Here is an 18,891-nt window from a genome sequence, read left to right as displayed (position 1 = left end):
GGTGCTTTTAAATGCTGCGCCTGGGGGCCTGGCCTGCGCAGACCACTCTATGCGCAGAATCCCTGCAGATGATCAGGCCGGCGCACTTGTTTTTGGCTTGGAAACACTTCGGAATTTCAAGGTGCAGCCTGCGAAGGATAGTAGACGCAGTTTAAGCGTGTTCTCTAGAGTCGTCCACTGCTGCTGCGTGCGAGTGCCGGCGGATCGCTGAGGTGCTGCTTTTAAATGCTGCGCCTGGTGGCCTGGCCTGCGCAGATCACTCGAAGCGCAGAATATCTTGGACATGATCAGGCCGGGCACTTGTTTTTGGCTTGGAAATACTTCCGATCTTCTAGGTGCAGCCTGAGAAGGATAGCAGACACAGTTTAAGCGTGTTTTCCAGTGTCGCCTACTGCTGCTGCGCGCGTGTGCCGGCGGATCGCTGACGTGCTGCTTTTAAGTGCTGCGGCTGGGAGCGTGGCCTACGCAGACCACTCGATGAGCAGAATCTCTGGGAGATGATCAGGCCGGGCACTTGTTTATGGCTTGGAAATTCTTCGGAACTTCTAGGTGCAGCCTGCGAATGATAGTAGACGACGTTTAAGCGTGTTCTTCAGTGTCGTCTACTGCTGCTGCGTGCGAGTGCCGGAGGATTGCTGACGTGCTGCTTTTAAATGCTGCGCCTGGAAGCCTGGCCTGCGCAGACCACTCGATGAGCAGAATCCCTGGGAGATGATCAAGCCGGGCAATTGTTTTCGGATTGGATATACTTCAGAACTTCTAGGTGCAGCCTGCGAAGGATAGACGCAGTTTAAGGGTGTTCTCCAGAGTCGGCCACTGCTGCTGAGTGCGAGTGCCGGCGGATCGCTGAAGTGGTACTCCTAAATGCTGCGCCTGGGTGCCTGGCCTGCGCAGACCACTCGATAAACAGCATTCTTGTGAGATGGTCAGGCCGGCGCACTTGTTTTTGGCTTGGAAATACTTCAGAACTTCCAGGTGCAGCCTGCGAAGGATAGTAGATGCAGTTTAAGGGTGTTCTCCAGTATCGTGTACTGCTGCTGCATGCGCGTGTCTGCGGATCGCTGAAGTGGTTCTTTTAAATGCTGCGCCTGGGGGCTTGGGCTGCGCAGACCACTCGATAAACAGCATTCTTGTGAGATGGTCAGGCCGGCGCACTTGTTTTTGGCTTGGAAATACTTCAGAACTTCTAGGTGCAGCCTGCGAAGGATAGACGCAGTTTAAGGGTGTTCTCCATTATCGTCCACTGCTGCTGCGTGCGAGTGCCGGTGTATCGCTGAAGTGCTGCTTTTAAATGCTGCGCCTGGGAGCCTGGCCTGCGCAGACCACTCGATGCGCAGAATCCCTTGGAGATGATCAGGCCGGCGCACTTGTTGTTGGCTCGGAAATATTTCGGAACTTCTAGGTACAGCCTGCGAAGGATAGTAGACGCAGTTTAAGGGTGTTCTCCAGTGTCGTCCACTGCTGCTGGGTGCGAGTGCCGGCGGATCGCTGACGTGCTGCTTTTAAATGCTGCGCCTGGGTGCCTGGCCTGCGCAGACCACTCGATAAACAGCATTCTTGTGAAATGGTCAGGCCGGCGCACTTGTTTTTGGCTTGGAAATACTTCAGAACTTCTAGGTGCAGCCTGCGAAGGATAGTAGATGCAGTTTAAGGGTGTTCTCCAGAATCGTCTACTGCTGCTGCGTCCGCGTGTCTGCGGATCGCTGAAGTGGTTCTTTTAAATGCTGCGCCTGGGGCCTGGGCTGCGCAGACCACTCTATGCGCAGAATCCCTGGAGATGATCAGGCCGGCGCACTTGTTTTTGGCTAGGAAATACTTCGGAACTTCTAGGTACAGCCTGCGAAGGATAGTAGACGCAGTTTAAGGGTGTTCTCCAGTGTCGTCAACTGCTGCTACGTGCGGTTGCCGGCGGATCGCTGAAGTGGTGCTTTTAAATGCTGCGCCTGGGGGCCTGGCCTGCGCAGACCACTCTATGCGCAGAATCCCTGCAGATGATCAGGCCGGCGCACTTGTTTTTGGCTTGGAAACACTTCGGAATTTCAAGGTGCAGCCTGCGAAGGATAGTAGACGCAGTTTAAGCGTGTTCTCTAGAGTCGTCCACTGCTGCTGCGTGCGAGTGCCGGCGGATCGCTGAGGTGCTGCTTTTAAATGCTGCGCCTGGTGGCCTGGCCTGCGCAGATCACTCGAAGCGCAGAATATCTTGGACATGATCAGGCCGGGCACTTGTTTTTGGCTTGGAAATACTTCCGATCTTCTAGGTGCAGCCTGAGAAGGATAGCAGACACAGTTTAAGCGTGTTCTCCAGTGTCGCCTACTGCTGCTGCGCGCGTGTGCCGGCGGATCGCTGACGTGCTGCTTTTAAGTGCTGCGGCTGGGAGCGTGGCCTACGCAGACCACTCGATGAGCAGAATCTCTGGGAGATGATCAGGCCGGGCACTTGTTTATGGCTTGGAAATTCTTCGGAACTTCTAGGTGCAGCCTGCGAATGATAGTAGACGACGTTTAAGCGTGTTCTTCAGTGTCGTCTACTGCTGCTGCGTGCGAGTGCCGGAGGATTGCTGACGTGCTGCTTTTAAATGCTGCGCCTGGAAGCCTGGCCTGCGCAGACCACTCGATGAGCAGAATCCCTGGGAGATGATCAAGCCGGGCAATTGTTTTCGGATTGGATATACTTCAGAACTTCTAGGTGCAGCCTGCGAAGGATAGACGCTGTTTAAGGGTGTTCTCCAGAGTCGGCCACTGCTGCTGAGTGCGAGTGCCGGCGGATCGCTGAAGTGGTACTCCTAAATGCTGCGCCTGGGTGCCTGGCCTGCGCAGACCACTCGATAAACAGCATTCTTGTGAGATGGTCAGGCCGGCGCACTTGTTTTTGGCTTGGAAATACTTCAGAACTTCTGGGTGCAGCCTGCGAAGGACAGACGCAGTTTAAGGGTGTTCTCCAGTATCGTCCACTGCTGCTGCGTGCGAGTGCCGGCGGATCGCTGAAGTGGTACTCCTAAATGCTGCGCCTGGGTGCCTGGCCTGCGCAGACCACTCGATAAACAGCATTCTTGTGAGATGGTCAGGCCGGCGCACTTGTTTTTGGCTTGGAAATACTTCAGAACTTCCAGGTGCAGCCTGCGAAGGATAGTAGATGCAGTTTAAGGGTGTTCTCCAGTATCGTGTACTGCTGCTGCGTGCGCGTGTCTGCGGATCGCTGAAGTGGTTCTTTTAAATGCTGCGCCTGGGGGCTTGGGCTGCGCAGACCACTCGATAAACAGCATTCTTGTGAGATGGTCAGGCCGGCGCACTTGTTTTTGGCTTGGAAATACTTCAGAACTTCTAGGTGCAGCCTGCGAAGGATAGACGCAGTTTAAGGGTGTTCTCCATTATCGTCCACTGCTGCTGCGTGCGAGTGCCGGTGTATCGCTGAAGTGCTGCTTTTAAATGCTGCGCCTGGGAGCCTGGCCTGCGCAGACCACTCGATGCGCAGAATCCCTTGGAGATGATCAGGCCGGCGCACTTGTTGTTGGCTCGGAAATATTTCGGAACTTCTAGGTACAGCCTGCGAAGGATAGTAGACGGAGTTTAAGGGTGTTCTCCAGTGTCGTCCACTGCTGCTGGGTGCGAGTGCCGGCGGATCGCTGACGTGCTGCTTTTAAATGCTGTGCCTGGGGGCCTGCCCTGCGCAGACCACTCGATGCGCAGAAGCCCTTGGAGATGATCAGGCCGGCGCACTTGTTTTTGGCTTGAAAATAATTCGGAACTTCTAGGTACAGCCTGCGAAGGATAGTAGACGCAGTTTAAGGATGTTATCCAGTGTCGTCCACTGCTGCTCCGTGCGATTTCCGGCGGATCGCTGACGTGCTGCTTTTAAATGCTGCGCCTGTGGGGCCTGACCTGCGCAGACCACTCTAAGCGCAGAATCCCTAGTGATGATCAGGCCGGCGCACTTGTTTTTGGCTTGGAAATACTTCGTAACTTCTAGGTGCAGCCTGCGAAGGAAAGACGCTGTTTAAGGGTGTTCTCCAGTATCGTCCACTGCTGCTGCGTGCGAGTGCCGGCGGATCCCTGAAGTGGTACTCTTAAATGCTGCGCCTGGGTGCCTGGCCTGCGCAGACCACTCTATGCGCAGAATCCCTGGAGATGATCAGGCCGGCGCACTTGGTTTTGGCTTGGAAATACTTTGTTACTTCTAGGTGCAGCCTGCGAAGGATAGTACACGCAGTTTAAGGATGTTCTCCAGTATCGTCCATTGCTGCTGCGTGCGTGTGCCGGCGGATCGCTGACGTGCTGCTTTTAAGTGCTGCGGCTGGGAGCGTGGCCTACGCAGACCACTCGATGAGCAGAATCTCTGGGAGATGATCAGGCCGGGCACTTGTTTATGGCTTGGAAATTCTTCGGAACTTCTAGGTGCAGCCTGCGAATGACAGTAGACGCAGATTAAGCGTGTTCTTCAGTGTCGTCTACTGCTGCTGCGTGCGAGTGCCGGAGGATTGCTGATGTGCTGCTTTTAAATGCTGCGCCTGGAAGCCTGGCCTGCGCAGACCACTCGATGCGCAGAATCCCTTGGAGATGATCAGGCCGGGCACTTGTTTTTCTGTTTGGAAATACTTCGGAACTTCTAGGTGCAGCCTGCGAAGGATGGTAGACGCAGTTTAACCGTGTTCTCTAGTGTCGTCCACTGCTGCTGCGTGCGAGTGCCGGCGGATCGCTGACGTGCTGCTTTTAAATGCTGCGCCTGGGGGCCTGGCCTGCGCAGACCACTCGATGCGCAGAATCCCTTGGAGATGATCAGGCCAGCGCACTTTTTGTTGGCTTGTAAATGCTTCGGAACTTCTAGGTACAGCCTGCGAAGGATAGTAGACGCAGTTTAAGTGTGTTCTCCAGTGTCGTCCACTGCTGGTGGGTGCGAGTGCCGGCGGATCGCTGACGTGCTGCTTTTAAATGCTGCGCCTGCGGGCCCGGCCTGCGCAGACCGCTCGATGCGCAGAATCCCTTGGAGATGATCAGGCCAGCGCACTTGTTTTTGGGTTGGAAATACTTCGTAACTTCTAGGTGCAGCCTGCGAAGGATAGACGCAGTTTAAGGCTGTTCTCCAGAATCGTCCACTGCTGCTGCGTGCGAGTGCCGGTGTATCGCTGAAGTGCTGCTTTTAAATGCTACGCCTGGTAGCCTGGCCTGCGCAGACCACTCGATGCGCAGAATCCCTAGAGGTGATCAGGCCGGCGGACTTGTTTTTGGCTTGGAAATACTTCGTAACTTCTAGGTGCAGCCTGCGAAGGAAAGACGCTGTTTAAGGCTGTTCTCCAGTATCGTCCACTGCTGCTGCGTGCGAGTGCCGGCGGATCGCTGAAGTGGTAATCTTAAATGCTGCGCCTGGGTGCCTGGCCTGCGCAGACCACTCTATGCGCAGAATCCCTGGAGATGATCAGGCCGGCGCACTTGGTTTTGGCTTGGAAATACTTTGTTACTTCTAGGTGCAGCCTGCTAAGGGCAGTAGACGCAGTTTAAGGGTGTTCTCCAGTATTGTCCACTGCTGCTGCGTGCGAGACCCGGCGGATCGCTGAAGTGGTGCTTTTAAATGCTGCGCCTGGGGCCTGGCCTTCGCAGACCACTCGATGCGCAGAATACCTTGGAGATGATCAGGCCGGCGCACTTGGTTTTGGCTTGGAAATACTTCGGAACTTCTAGGTGCAGCCTGCGAAGGATAGTAGACGCAGTTTAAGGGTGTTCTCCAGTGTCGTCAACTGCTGCTACATGCCAGTGCCGGCGGATCGCTGACGTGCTGCTTTTAAATGCTGCGCTTGGGGGTCTGGCCTGCGCAGACCACTCGATGCGCAGTATTCCTTGGAAATGATCAGGCGGGGCACTTGTTTTTGCCTTGGAAATACTTCAGAACTTCTAGGTGCAGCCTGCGAAGGATAGACGCAGTTTAAGGGTGTTCTCCAGTATCGTCCACTGCTGCTGCGTGCGAGTGCCGGCGGATCGCTGAAGTGGTACTCCTAAATGCTGCGCCTGGGTGCCTGGCCTGCGCAGACCACTCGATAAACAGCATTCTTGTGAGATGGTCAGGCCGGCGCACTTGTTTTTGGCTTGGAAATACTTCAGAACTTCTAGGTGCAGCCTGCGAAGGATAGTAGATGCAGTTTAAGGGTGTTCTCCAGTATCGTCTACTGCTGCTGCGTGCGCGTGTCTGCGGATCGCTGAAGTGGTTCTTTTAAATGCTGCGCCTGGGGGCCTGGGCTGCGCAGACGACTCTGTGCGCAGAATCCCTGGAGATGATCAGGCCAGCGCACTTGGTTTTGGCTTGGAAATACTTCGGAACTTCTAGGTGCAGCCTGCGAAGGATAGTAGACGCAGCTTAAGGGTGTTCTCCAGTGTCGTCAACTGCTGCTACATGCGAGTGCCGGCGGATCGCTGAAGTGGTACTCCTAAATGCTGCGCCTGGGTGCCTGGCCTGCGCAGACCACTCGATAAACAGCATTCTTGTGAGATGGTCGGGCCGGCGCACTTGTTTTTGGCTTGGAAATACTTCAGAACTTCTAGGTGCAGCCTGCGAAGGATAGTAGATGCAGTTTAAGGGTGTTCTCCAGTATCGTCTACTGCTGCTGCGTCCGCGTGTCTGCGGATTGCTGAAGTGGTTCTTTTAAATGCTGCGCCTGGGGGCCAAGACTGCGCAGACCACTCTATGCGCAGAATCCGTGGAGATGATCAGGCCGGCGCACTTGTTTTTGGCTTGGAAATACTTCGGAACTTCTAGGTACAGCCTGCGAAGGATAGTAGACGCAGTTTAAGGCTGTTCTCCAGTGTCGTCAACTGCTGCTACGTGCGAGTGCCGGCGGATCGCTGAAGTGGTACTCTTAAATGCTGCGCCTGGGTGCCTGGCCTGCGCAGACCACTCGATAAACAGCATTCTTGTGAGATGGTCAGGCCGGCGCACTTGTTTTTGTCTTGGAAATACTTCACAACTTCTAGGTGCAGCCTGCGAAGGATAGTAGACGCAGTTTAAGGGTGTTCTCCAGTATCGTCTACTGCTGCTGCGTGCGAGTGCCTGCGGATCGCTGAAGTGGTGCTTTTAAATGCGGCTCCTGGGGGCCTGGGCTGCGCAGACCACTCTATGCGCAGAATCCCTGGAGATGATCAGGCCGGCGCACTTGTTTTTGGGTTGGAAATACTTCGGAACTTCTAGGTGCAGCCTGCGAAGGATAGTAGACGCAGTTTAAGGGTGTTCTCCAGTGTTCTCCACTGCTGCTAGGTGCGATTGCCGGCGTATCGCTGAAGTGGTGCTTTTAAATGCTGCGCCTGGGGGCCTGGCCTGCGCAGACCACTCTATGCGCAGAATCCCTGGAGATGATCAGGCCGGCGCACTTGTTTTTGGCTTGGAAAAACTTCGGAATTTCAAGGTGCAGCCTGCGAAGGATAGTAGACGCAGTTTAAGCGTGTTCTCTAGAGTCGTCCACTGCTGCTGCGTGCGAGTGCCGGCGGATCGCTGAGGTGCTGCTTTTAAATGCTGCGCCTGGTGGCCTGGCCTGCGCAGATCACTCGAAGCGCAGAATATCTTGGAGATGATCAGGCCGGGCACTTGTTTTTGGCTTGGAAATACTTCCGACCTTCTAGGTGCAGCCTGCGAATGATAGTAGACGCAGTTTATGCGTGTTGTCCAGTGACGTCCACTGCTGATGCGTGCGAGTGCCGGTGGATCGCTGAAGTGCTGCTTTTAAATGCTGCACCTGGGGGACTGGCCTGCGCAGACTGCTCGATGCGCAGAATCCCTTGGAGATGATCAGGCCGGCGCACTTGTTTTTGGCTTGGAAATACTTAGTAACTTCTAGGTGCAGCCTGTGAAGGATAGACGCAGTTTAAGGGTGTTTTCCAGTATCGTCCACTGCTGCTGCGTGCGAGTGCCGGCGGATCGCTGACGTGCTGCTTTTTAATGCTGCGCCTGGGGGCCTGGCCTGCGCAGACCACTCGATGCGCAGAATCCCTGGGAGATGATCAGGCCGGCGCACTTGTTTTTTGGCTTGGAAATACTTCGTAACTTCTAGGTGCAGCCTGCGAAGGATGGTAGACGCAGTTTAAGCGTGTTCTCCAGTGTCGTCTACTGCTGATGCGTGCGAGTGCCGGTGGATCGCTGAAGTGCTGCTTTTAAATGCTGCGCCTGGGGGCCTGGCCTGCGCAGACCACTCGATTCGCAGAATCCCTTGGAGATGATCAGGCCGGCGAACATGTTGTTGGCTTGGAAATGCTTAGGAACTTCTAGGTACAGCCTGCGAAAGATAGTAGACGCAGTTTAAGTGTGCTCTCCAGTGTCGTCCACTGCTGCTGGGTGCGAGTGCCGGCGGATCGCTGACGTGCTGCTTTTAAATGCTGCGCCTGCGGGCCTGGCCTGCGCAGACAACTCGATGCGCAGAATCCCTTGGAGATGATCAGGCGGGACACTTGTTTTTCGGCTTGGAAATACTTCGGAACTTCTAGGTGCAGCCTGCCAGGGATGGTAGACGCAGTTTAACCGTGTTCTCTAGTGTCGTCCACTGCTGCTGCGTGCGAGTGCCGGCGGATCACTGACGTGCTGCCTTTAAATGCTGCGCCTGGGGGCCTGGCCTGCGCAGACCACTCTATGCGCAGTCCCTAGAGATGATCAGGCCGGCGCACTTGTTTTTTGCTTGGAAATACTTCGGAACTTCTAGGTACAGCCTGCGAAGGATAGTAGAAGCAGTTTATCCGTGTTCTCTAGAGTCGTCCACTGCTGCTGCGTGCGAGTGCCGGCGGATCGCTGAGGTGCTGCTTTTAAATGCTGCGCCTGGTGGCCTGGCCTGCGCAGATCACTCGAAGCGCAGAATACCTTGGAGATGATCAGGCCTGGCACTTGTTTTTGGCTTGGAAATACTTCCGACCTTCTAGGTGCAGCCTGAGAAGGATAGCAGACACAGTTTAAGCGTGTTCTCCAGTGTCGTCTACTGCTGCTGCGTGCGTGTGCCGGCGGATCGCTGACGTGCTGCTTTTAAGTGCTGCGGCTGGGAGCGTGGCGTACGCAGACCACTCGATGAGCAGAATCTCTGGGAGATGATCAGGCCGGGCACTTGTTTATGGCTTGGAAATTCTTCGGAACTTCTAGGTGCAGCCTGCGAATGACAGTAGACGCAGATTAAGCGTGTTCTTCAGTGTCGTCTACTGCTGCTGCGTGCGAGTGCCGGAGGATTGCTGATGTGCTGCTTTTAAATGCTGCGCCTGGAAGCCTGGCCTGCGCAGACCACTCGATGCGCAGAATCCCTTGGAGATGATCAGGCCGGGCACTTGTTTTTCTGTTTGGAAATACTTCGGAACTTCTAGGTGCAGCCTGCGAAGGATGGTAGACGCAGTTTAACCGTGTTCTCTAGGGTCGTCCACTGCTGCTGCGTGCGAGTGCCGGCGGATCGCTGACGTGCTGCTTTTAAATGCTGCGCCTGGGGGCCTGGCCTGCGCAGACCACTCGATGCGCAGAATCCCTTGGAGATGATCAGGCCAGCGCACTTTTTGTTGGCTTGTAAATGCTTCGGAACTTCTAGGTACAGCCTGCGAAGGATAGTAGACGCAGTTTAAGTGTGTTCTCCAGTGTCGTCCACTGCTGCTGGGTGCGAGTGCCGGCGGATCGCTGACGTGCTGCTTTTAAATGCTGCGCCTGCGGGCCCGGCCTGCGCAGACCGCTCGATGCGCAGAATCCCTTGGAGATGATCAGGCCGGCGCACTTGTTTTTGGGTTGGAAATACTTCGTAACTTCTAGGTGCAGCCTGCGAAGGATAGACGCAGTTTAAGGCTGTTCTCCAGAATCGTCCACTGCTGCTGCGTGCGAGTGCCGGTGTATCGCTGAAGTGCTGCTTTTAAATGCTACGCCTGGTAGCCTGGCCTGCGCAGACCACTCGATGCGCAGAATCCCTTGGAGATGATCAGGCCGGCGCACTTGTTGTTGGCTCGGAAATATTTCGGAACTTCTAGGTACAGCCTGCGAAGGATAGTAGACGCAGTTTAAGGGTGTTCTCCAGTGTCGTCCACTGCTGCTGGGTTCGAGTGCCGGCGGATCGCTGACGTGCTGCTTTTAAATGCTGTGCCTGGGGGCATGGCCTGCGCAGACCACTCGATGCGCAGAATTCCTTGGAGATGATCAGGCCGGCGCACTTGTTTTTGGCTTGAAAATACTTCGGAACTTCTAGGTACAGCCTGCGAAGGATAGTAGACGCAGTTTAAGGATGTTATCCAGTGTCGTCCACTGCTGCTCCGTGCGATTGCCGGCGGATCGCTGACGTGCTGCTTTTAAATGCTGCGCCTGTGGGGCCTGACCTGCGCAGACCACTCTATGCGCAGAATCCCTAGAGGTGATCAGGCCGGCGGACTTGTTTTTGGCTTGGAAATACTTCGTAACTTCTAGGTGCAGCCTGCGAAGGAAAGACGCTGTTTAAGGCTGTTCTCCAGTATCGTCCACTGCTGCTGCGTGCGAGTGCCGGCGGATCGCTGAAGTGGTAATCTTAAATGCTGCGCCTGGGTGCCTGGCCTGCGCAGACCACTCTATGCGCAGAATCCCTGGAGATGATCAGGCCGGCGCACTTGGTTTTGGCTTGGAAATACTTTGTTACTTCTAGGTGCAGCCTGCTAAGGGCAGTAGACGCAGTTTAAGGGTGTTCTCCAGTATTGTCCACTGCTGCTGCGTGCGAGACCCGGCGGATCGCTGAAGTGGTGCTTTTAAATGCTGCGCCTGGGGCCTGGCCTTCGCAGACCACTCGATGCGCAGAATACCTTGGAGATGATCAGGCCGGCGCACTTGGTTTTGGCTTGGAAATACTTCGGAACTTCTAGGTGCAGCCTGCGAAGGATAGTAGACGCAGTTTAAGGGTGTTCTCCAGTGTCGTCAACTGCTGCTACATGCCAGTGCCGGCGGATCGCTGACGTGCTGCTTTTAAATGCTGCGCTTAGGGGTCTGGCCTGCGCAGACCACTCGATGCGCAGTATTCCTTGGAAATGATCAGGCGGGGCACTTGTTTTTGGCTTGGAAATACTTCAGAACTTCTAGGTGCAGCCTGCGAAGGATAGACGCAGTTTAAGGGTGTTCTCCAGTATCGTCCACTGCTGCTGCGTGCGAGTGCCGGCGGATCGCTGAAGTGGTACTCCTAAATGCTGCGCCTGGGTGCCTGGCCTGCGCAGACCACTCGATAAACAGCATTCTTGTGAGATGGTCAGGCCGGCGCACTTGTTTTTGGCTTGGAAATACTTCAGAACTTCTAGGTGCAGCCTGCGAAGGATAGTAGATGCAGTTTAAGGGTGTTCTCCAGTATCGTCTACTGCTGCTGCGTGCGCGTGTCTGCGGATCGCTGAAGTGGTTCTTTTAAATGCTGCGCCTGGGGGCCTGGGCTGCGCAGACGACTCTGTGCGCAGAATCCCTGGAGATGATCAGGCCAGCGCACTTGGTTTTGGCTTGGAAATACTTCGGAACTTCTAGGTGCAGCCTGCGAAGGATAGTAGACGCAGCTTAAGGGTGTTCTCCAGTGTCGTCAACTGCTGCTACATGCGAGTGCCGGCGGATCGCTGAAGTGGTACTCCTAAATGCTGCGCCTGGGTGCCTGGCCTGCGCAGACCACTCGATAAACAGCATTCTTGTGAGATGGTCGGGCCGGCGCACTTGTTTTTGGCTTGGAAATACTTCAGAACTTCTAGGTGCAGCCTGCGAAGGATAGTAGATGCAGTTTAAGGGTGTTCTCCAGTATCGTCTACTGCTGCTGCGTCCGCGTGTCTGCGGATTGCTGAAGTGGTTCTTTTAAATGCTGCGCCTGGGGGCCTAGACTGCGCAGACCACTCTATGCGCAGAATCCGTGGAGATGATCAGGCCGGCGCAATTGTTTTTGGCTTGGAAATACTTCGGAACTTCTAGGTACAGCCTGCGAAGGATAGTAGACGCAGTTTAAGGCTGTTCTCCAGTGTCGTCAACTGCTGCTACGTGCGAGTGCCGGCGGATCGCTGAAGTGGTACTCTTAAATGCTGCGCCTGGGTGCCTGGCCTGCGCAGACCACTCGATAAACAGCATTCTTGTGAGATGGTCAGGCCGGCGCACTTGTTTTTGTCTTGGAAATACTTCACAACTTCTAGGTGCAGCCTGCGAAGGATAGTAGACGCAGTTTAAGGGTGTTCTCCAGTATCGTCTACTGCTGCTGCGTGCGAGTGCCTGCGGATCGCTGAAGTGGTGCTTTTAAATGCGGCTCCTGGGGGCCTGGGCTGCGCAGACCACTCTATGCGCAGAATCCCTGGAGATGATCAGGCCGGCGCACTTGTTTTTGGGTTGGAAATACTTCGGAACTTCTAGGTGCAGCCTGCGAAGGATAGTAGACGCAGTTTAAGGGTGTTCTCCAGTGTTCTCCACTGCTGCTAGGTGCGATTGCCGGCGTATCGCTGAAGTCGTGCTTTTAAATGCTGCGCCTGGGGGCCTGGCCTGCGCAGACCACTCTATGCGCAGAATCCCTGGAGATGATCAGGCCGGCGCACTTGTTTTTGGCTTGGAAACACTTCGGAATTTCAAGGTGCAGCCTGCGAAGGATAGTAGACGCAGTTTAAGCGTGTTCTCTAGAGTCGTCCACTGCTGCTGCGTGCGAGTGCCGGCGGATCGCTGAGGTGCTGCTTTTAAATGCTGCGCCTGGTGGCCTGGCCTGCGCAGATCACTAGAAGCGCAGAATATCTTGGAGATGATCAGGCCGGGCACTTGTTTTTGGCTTGGAAATACTTCCGACCTTCTAGGTGCAGCCTGCGAATGATAGTAGACGCAGTTTATGCGTGTTGTCCAGTGACGTCCACTGCTGATGCGTGCGAGTGCCGGTGGATCGCTGAAGTGCTGCTTTTAAATGCTGCACCTGGGGGACTGGCCTGCGCAGACTGCTCGATGCGCAGAATCCCTTGGAGATGATCAGGCCGGCGCACTTGTTTTTGGCTTGGAAATACTTAGTAACTTCTAGGTGCAGCCTGTGAAGGATAGACGCAGTTTAAGGGTGTTTTCCAGTATCGTCCACTGCTGCTGCGTGCGAGTGCCGGCGGATCGCTGACGTGCTGCTTTTTAATGCTGCGCCTGGGGGCCTGGCCTGCGCAGACCACTCGATGCGCAGAATCCCTGGGAGATGATCAGGCCGGCGCACTTGTTTTTTGGCTTGGAAATACTTCGGAACTTCTAGGTGCAGCCTGCGAAGGATGGTAGACGCAGTTTAAGCGTGTTCTCCAGTGTCGTCTACTGCTGATGCGTGCGAGTGCCGGTGGATCGCTGAAGTGCTGCTTTTAAATGCTGCGCCTGGGGGCCTGGCCTGCGCAGACCACTCGATTCGCAGAATCCCTTGGAGATGATCAGGCCGGCGAACATGTTGTTGGCTTGGAAATGCTTCGGAACTTCTAGGTACAGCCTGCGAAGGATAGTAGACGCAGTTTAAGTGTGCTCTCCAGTGTCGTCCACTGCTGCTGGGTGCGAGTGCCGGCGGATCGCTGACGTGCTGCTTTTAAATGCTGCGCCTGCGGGCCTGGCCTGCGCAGACAACTCGATGCGCAGAATCCCTTGGAGATGATCAGGCGGGACACTTGTTTTTCGGCTTGGAAATACTTCGGAACTTCTAGGTGCAGCCTGCCAAGGATGGTAGACGCAGTTTAACCGTGTTCTCTAGTGTCGTCCACTGCTGCTGCGTGCGAGTGCCGGCGGATCACTGACGTGCTGCCTTTAAATGCTGCGCCTGGGGGCCTGGCCTGCGCAGACCACTCTATGCGCAGTCCCTAGAGATGATCAGGCCGGCGCACTTGTTTTTGGCTTGTAAATACTTCGGAACGTCTAGGTGCAGCCTGCGAAGGATAGTAGACGCAGTTTAAGGGTGTTCTCCAGTGTCGTCTATTGCTGCTACGTGCGAGTGCCGGCGGATCGCTGAAGTGGTGCTTTTAAATGCTGCGCCTGTGGGCCTGGCCTGCGCAGACCACTCTATGCGCAGAATCCCTGGAGATGATCAGGCCGGCGCACTTGTTTTTGGCTTGGAAATACTTCAGAACTTCTAGGTGCAGCCTGCGAAGGATAGTAGATGCAGTTTAAGGGTGTTCTCCAGTATCGTCTACTGCTGCTGCGTGCGCGTGTCTGCGGATCGCTGAAGTGGTTCTTTTAAATGCTGCGCCTGGGGGCCTGGCCTGCGCAGACCACTCCATGCGCAGAATCTCTGGAGATGATCAGGCCGGCGCACTTGTTTTTGGCTTGGAAATACTTCGGAATTTCTAGGTGCAGCCTGCGAAGGATATTAGACGCAGTTTAACGGTGTTCTCCAGAGTCGGCCACTGCTGCTGAGTGCGAGTGCCGGCGGATCGCTGAAGTGGTACTCCTAAATGCTGCGCCTGGGTGCCTGGCCTGCGCAGACCACTCGATAAACAGAATTCTTGTGAGATGGTCAGGCCGGCGCACTTGTTTTTGGCTTGGAAATACTTCAGAACTTCTAGGTGCAGCCTGCGAAGGATAGACGCAGTTTAAGGGTGTTCTCCAGTATCGTCCACTGCTTTTGCGTGCGAGTGCCGGCGGATCGCTGAAGTGGTACTCCTAAATGCTGCGCCTGGGTGCCTGGCCTGCGCAGACCACTCGATAAACAGCATTCTTGTGAGATGGTCAGGCCGGCGCACTTGTTTTTGGCTTGGAAATACTTGGGGGCCTTGGGGGCCTGGCCTGCGCAGACCACTCTATGCGCAGAATCCCTGGAGATGATCAGGCCGGCGCACTTGTTTTTGGCTTGGAAATACTTCGTAACTTCTAGGTGCAGCCTGCGAAGGAAAGACGCTGTTTAAGGGTGTTCTCCAGTATCGTCCACTGCTGCTGCGTGCGAGTGCCGGCGGATCGCTGAAGTGGTACTCTTAAATGCTGCGCCTGGGTGCCTGGCCTGCGCAGACCACTCTATGCGCAGAATCCCTGGAGATGATCAGGCCGGCGCACTTGGTTTTGGCTTGGAAATACTTTGTTACTTCTAGGTGCAGCCTGCTAAGGGCAGTAGACGCAGTTTAAGGGTGTTCTCCAGTATCGTCCACTGCTGCTGCGTGCGAGTCCCGGCGGATCGCTGAAGTGGTGCTTTTAAATGCTGCGCCTGGGGGCCTGGCCTGCGCAGACCACTCGATGCGCAGAATACCTTGGAGATGATCAGGCCGGCGCACTTGTTTTTGGCTTGGAAATATTTCGAATCTTCTAGGTACAGCCTGCGAAGGATAGTACACGCAGTTTAAGGATGTTATCCAGTGTCGTCCACTGCTGCTCCGTGCGAGTGCCGGCGGATCGCTGACGTGCTGCTTTTAAATGCTGCGCTTGGGGGCCTGGCCTGCGCAGACCACTCGATGCGCAGTATTCCTTGGAAATGATCAGGCGAAGCACTTGTTTTTGGCTTGGAAATAATTCCGAACTTCTAGGTGCAGCCTGAGAAGGGTAGCAGACACAGTTTAAGCGTTTTCTCCAGTGTCGTCTACTGCTGCTGCGTGCGTGTGCCGGCGGATCGCTGACGTGCTGCTTTTAAGTGCTGCGCCTGGTGGCCTGGCCTGCGCAGACCACTCGAAGCGCAGAATATCTTGGAGATGATCAGGCCGGCGCACTTGTTTGTGGCTTGGAAATACTTCGGAACTTCTTGGTACAGCCTGCGAAGAATAGTAGACGCAGTTTAAGCGTGTTCTCAAGTGTCGTCCACAGCTGCTGCGTGCAAATGTCGGCGGATCGCTGACGTGCTGGTTTTAAATGCTTCGCCTGGGGGCCTGGCCTGCGCAGACCACTCGATGCGCAGAATCCCTTGGAGATGATCAGGCCAGCGCACTTTTTGTTGGCTTGGAAATGCTTCGGAACTTCTAGGTACAGCCTGCGAAGGATAGTAGACGCAGTTTAGGTGTGTTCACCAGTGTCGTCCACTGCTGCTGGGTGCGAGTGCCGGCGGATCGCTGACGTGCTGCTTTTAAATGCTGCGCCTGCGGGCCCGGCCTGCGCAGACCGCTCGATGCGCAGAATCCCTTGGAGATGATCAGGCCGGCGCACTTGTTTTTGGGTTGGAAATACTTCGTAACTTCTAGGTGCAGCCTGCGAAGGATAGACGCAGTTTAAGGGTGTTCTCCAGTATCGTCTACTGCTGCTGCGTGCGAGTGCCGGTGTATTGCTGAAGTGCTGCTTTTAAACGCTACGCCTGAGAGCCTGGCCTGCGCAGACCACTCGATGCGCAGAATCCCTTGGAGATGATCAGGCCGGCGCACTTGTTGTTGGCTTGGAAATATTTCGGAACTTCTAGGTACAGCCTGCGAAGTATAGTAGACGCAGTTTAAGGGTGTTCTCCAGTGTCGTCCACTGCTGCTCCGTGCGATTGCCGGCGGATCGCTGACGTGCTGCTTTTAAATGCTGCGCCTGTGGGGCCTGACCTGCGCAGACCACTCTATGCGCAGAATCCCTAGAGATGATCAGGCCGGCGCACTTGTTTTTGGCTTGGAAATACTTCGTAACTTCTAGGTGCAGCCTGCGAAGGAAAGACGCTGTTTAAGGCTGTTCTCCAGTATCGTCCACTGCTGCTGCGTGCGAGTGCCGGCGGATCGCTGAAGTGGTACTCTTAAATGCTGCGCCTGGGTGCCTGGCCTGCGCAGACCACTCTATGCGCAGAATCCCTGGAGATGATCAGGCCGGCGCACTTGGTTTTGGCTTGGAAATACTTTGTTACTTCTAGGTGCAGCCTGCTAAGGGCAGTAGACGCAGTTTAAGGGTGTTCTCCAGTATCGTCCACTGCTGCTGCGTGCGAGTCCCGGCGGATCGCTGAAGTGGTGCTTTTAAATGCTGCGCCTGGGGGCCTGGCCTGCGCAGACCACTCGATGCGCAGAATACCTTGGAGATGATCAGGCCGGCGCACTTGTTTTTGGCTTGGAAATACTTCGGAACTTCTAGGTACAGCCTGCGAAGGATAGTACACGCAGTTTAAGGATGTTATCCAGTGTCGTCCACTGCTGCTCCGTGCGAGTGCCGGCGGATCGCTGACGTGCTGCTTTTAAATGCTGCGCTTGGGGGCCTGCCCTGCGCAGACCACTCGATGCGCAGTATTCCTTGGAAATGATCAGGCGGGGCACTTGTTTTTGGCTTGGAAATACTTCGTAACTTCTAGGTGCAGCCTGCGAAGGAAAGACGCTGTTTAAGGCTGTTCTCCAGTATCGTCCACTGCTGCTGCGTGCGAGTGCCGGCGGATCGCTGAAGTGGTACTCTTAAATGCTGCGCCTGGGTGCCTGGCCTGCGCAGACCACTCTATGCGCAGAATCCCTGGAGATGATCAGGCCGGCGCACTTGGTTTTGGCTTGGAAATACTTTGTTACTTCTAGGTTCAGCCTGCTAAGGGCAGTAGACGCAGTTTAAGGGTGTTCTCCAGTATCGTCCACTGCTGCTGCGTGCGAGTCCCGGCGGATCGCTGAAGTGGTGCTTTTAAATGCTGCGCCTGGGGGCCTGGCCTGCGCAGACCACTCGATGCGCAGAATACCTTGGAGATGATCAGGCCGGCGCACTTGTTTTTGGCTTGGAAATACTTCGGAACTTCTAGGTACAGCCTGCGAAGGATAGTACACGCAGTTTAAGGATGTTATCCAGTGTCGTCCACTGCTGCTCCGTGCGAGTGCCGGCGGATCGCTGACGTGCTGCTTTTAAATGCTGCGCTTGGGGGCCTGCCCTGCGCAGACCACTCGATGCGCAGTATTCCTTGGAAATGATCAGGCGGGGCACTTGTTTTTGGCTTGGAAATAATTCCGAACTTCTGGATGCAGCCTGAGGAGGGTAGCAGACACAGTTTAAGCGTTTTCTCCAGTGTCGTCTACTGCTGCTGCGTGCGTGTGCCGGCGGATCGCTGACGTGCTGCTTTTAAGTGCTGCGCCTGGTGGCCTGGATTGCGCAGACCACTCGAAGCGCAGAATACCTTGGAGATGATCAGGCCGGCGCACTTGTTTTTGGCTTGGAAATACTTCGGAACTTCTTGGTACAGCCTGCGAAGAATAGTAGACGCAGTTTAAGCGTGTTCTCAAGTGTCGTCCACAGCTGCTGCGTGCGAGTGTCGGCGGATCGCTGACGTGCTGGTTTTAAATGCTTCGCCTGGGGGCCTGGCCTGTGCAGACGACTCTATGCGCAGAATCCCTAGAGATGATCAGGTCGGCGCACTTGTTTTTGGCTTGGAAATACTTCGTAACTTCTAGGTGCTGCCTGCGAAGGATAGACACAGTTTAAGCGTGTTCTCCAGTGTCGTCTACTGCTGCTGCGTGCGTGTGCCGGCGGATCGCTGACGTGCTGCTTTTAAGTGCTGCGCCTGGGAGCGTGGCCTGCGCAGACAAATCGATGAGCAGAATCTCTGGGAGATGATCAGGCCGGGCACTTGTTTATGGCTTGGAAATTCTTCGGAACTTCTAGGTGCAGCCTGCGAATGACAGTAGACGCCGATTAAGCGTGTTCTTCAGTGTCGTCTACTGCTGCTGCGTGCGAGTGCCGGAGGATTGCTGATGTGCTGCTTTTAAATGCTGCGCCTGGAAGCCTGGCCTGCGCAGACCACTCGATGCGCAGAATCCCTGGGAGATGATCAGGCCGGCGCACTTGTTTTTTGGCTTGGATATACTTCAGAACTTCTAGGTGCAGCCTGCGAAGAATAGTAGACGCAGTTTAAGCGTGTTCTCAAGTGTCGTCCACAGCTGCTGCGTGCGAGTGTCGGCGGATCGCTGACGTGCTGGTTTTAAATGCTTCGCCTGGGGGCCTGGCCTGCGCAGACCACTCGATGCGTAGTATCCCTTGAAAATGATCAGGCCGGGCACTTGTTTTGGCTTGGAAATACTTCCGAACTTCTAGGTGCAGCCTGAGAAGGATAGCAGACACAGTTTAAGCGTGTTCTCCAGTGTCGTCTACTGCTGCTGCGTGCGTGT

The sequence above is a fragment of the Amblyomma americanum genome, chromosome 6 (assembly GCF_052857255.1).
Source record: "Amblyomma americanum isolate KBUSLIRL-KWMA chromosome 6, ASM5285725v1, whole genome shotgun sequence".
Lineage (NCBI taxonomy): Eukaryota > Metazoa > Arthropoda > Arachnida > Ixodida > Ixodidae > Amblyomma > Amblyomma americanum.
This window is presented reverse-complemented; position numbering follows the sequence as displayed.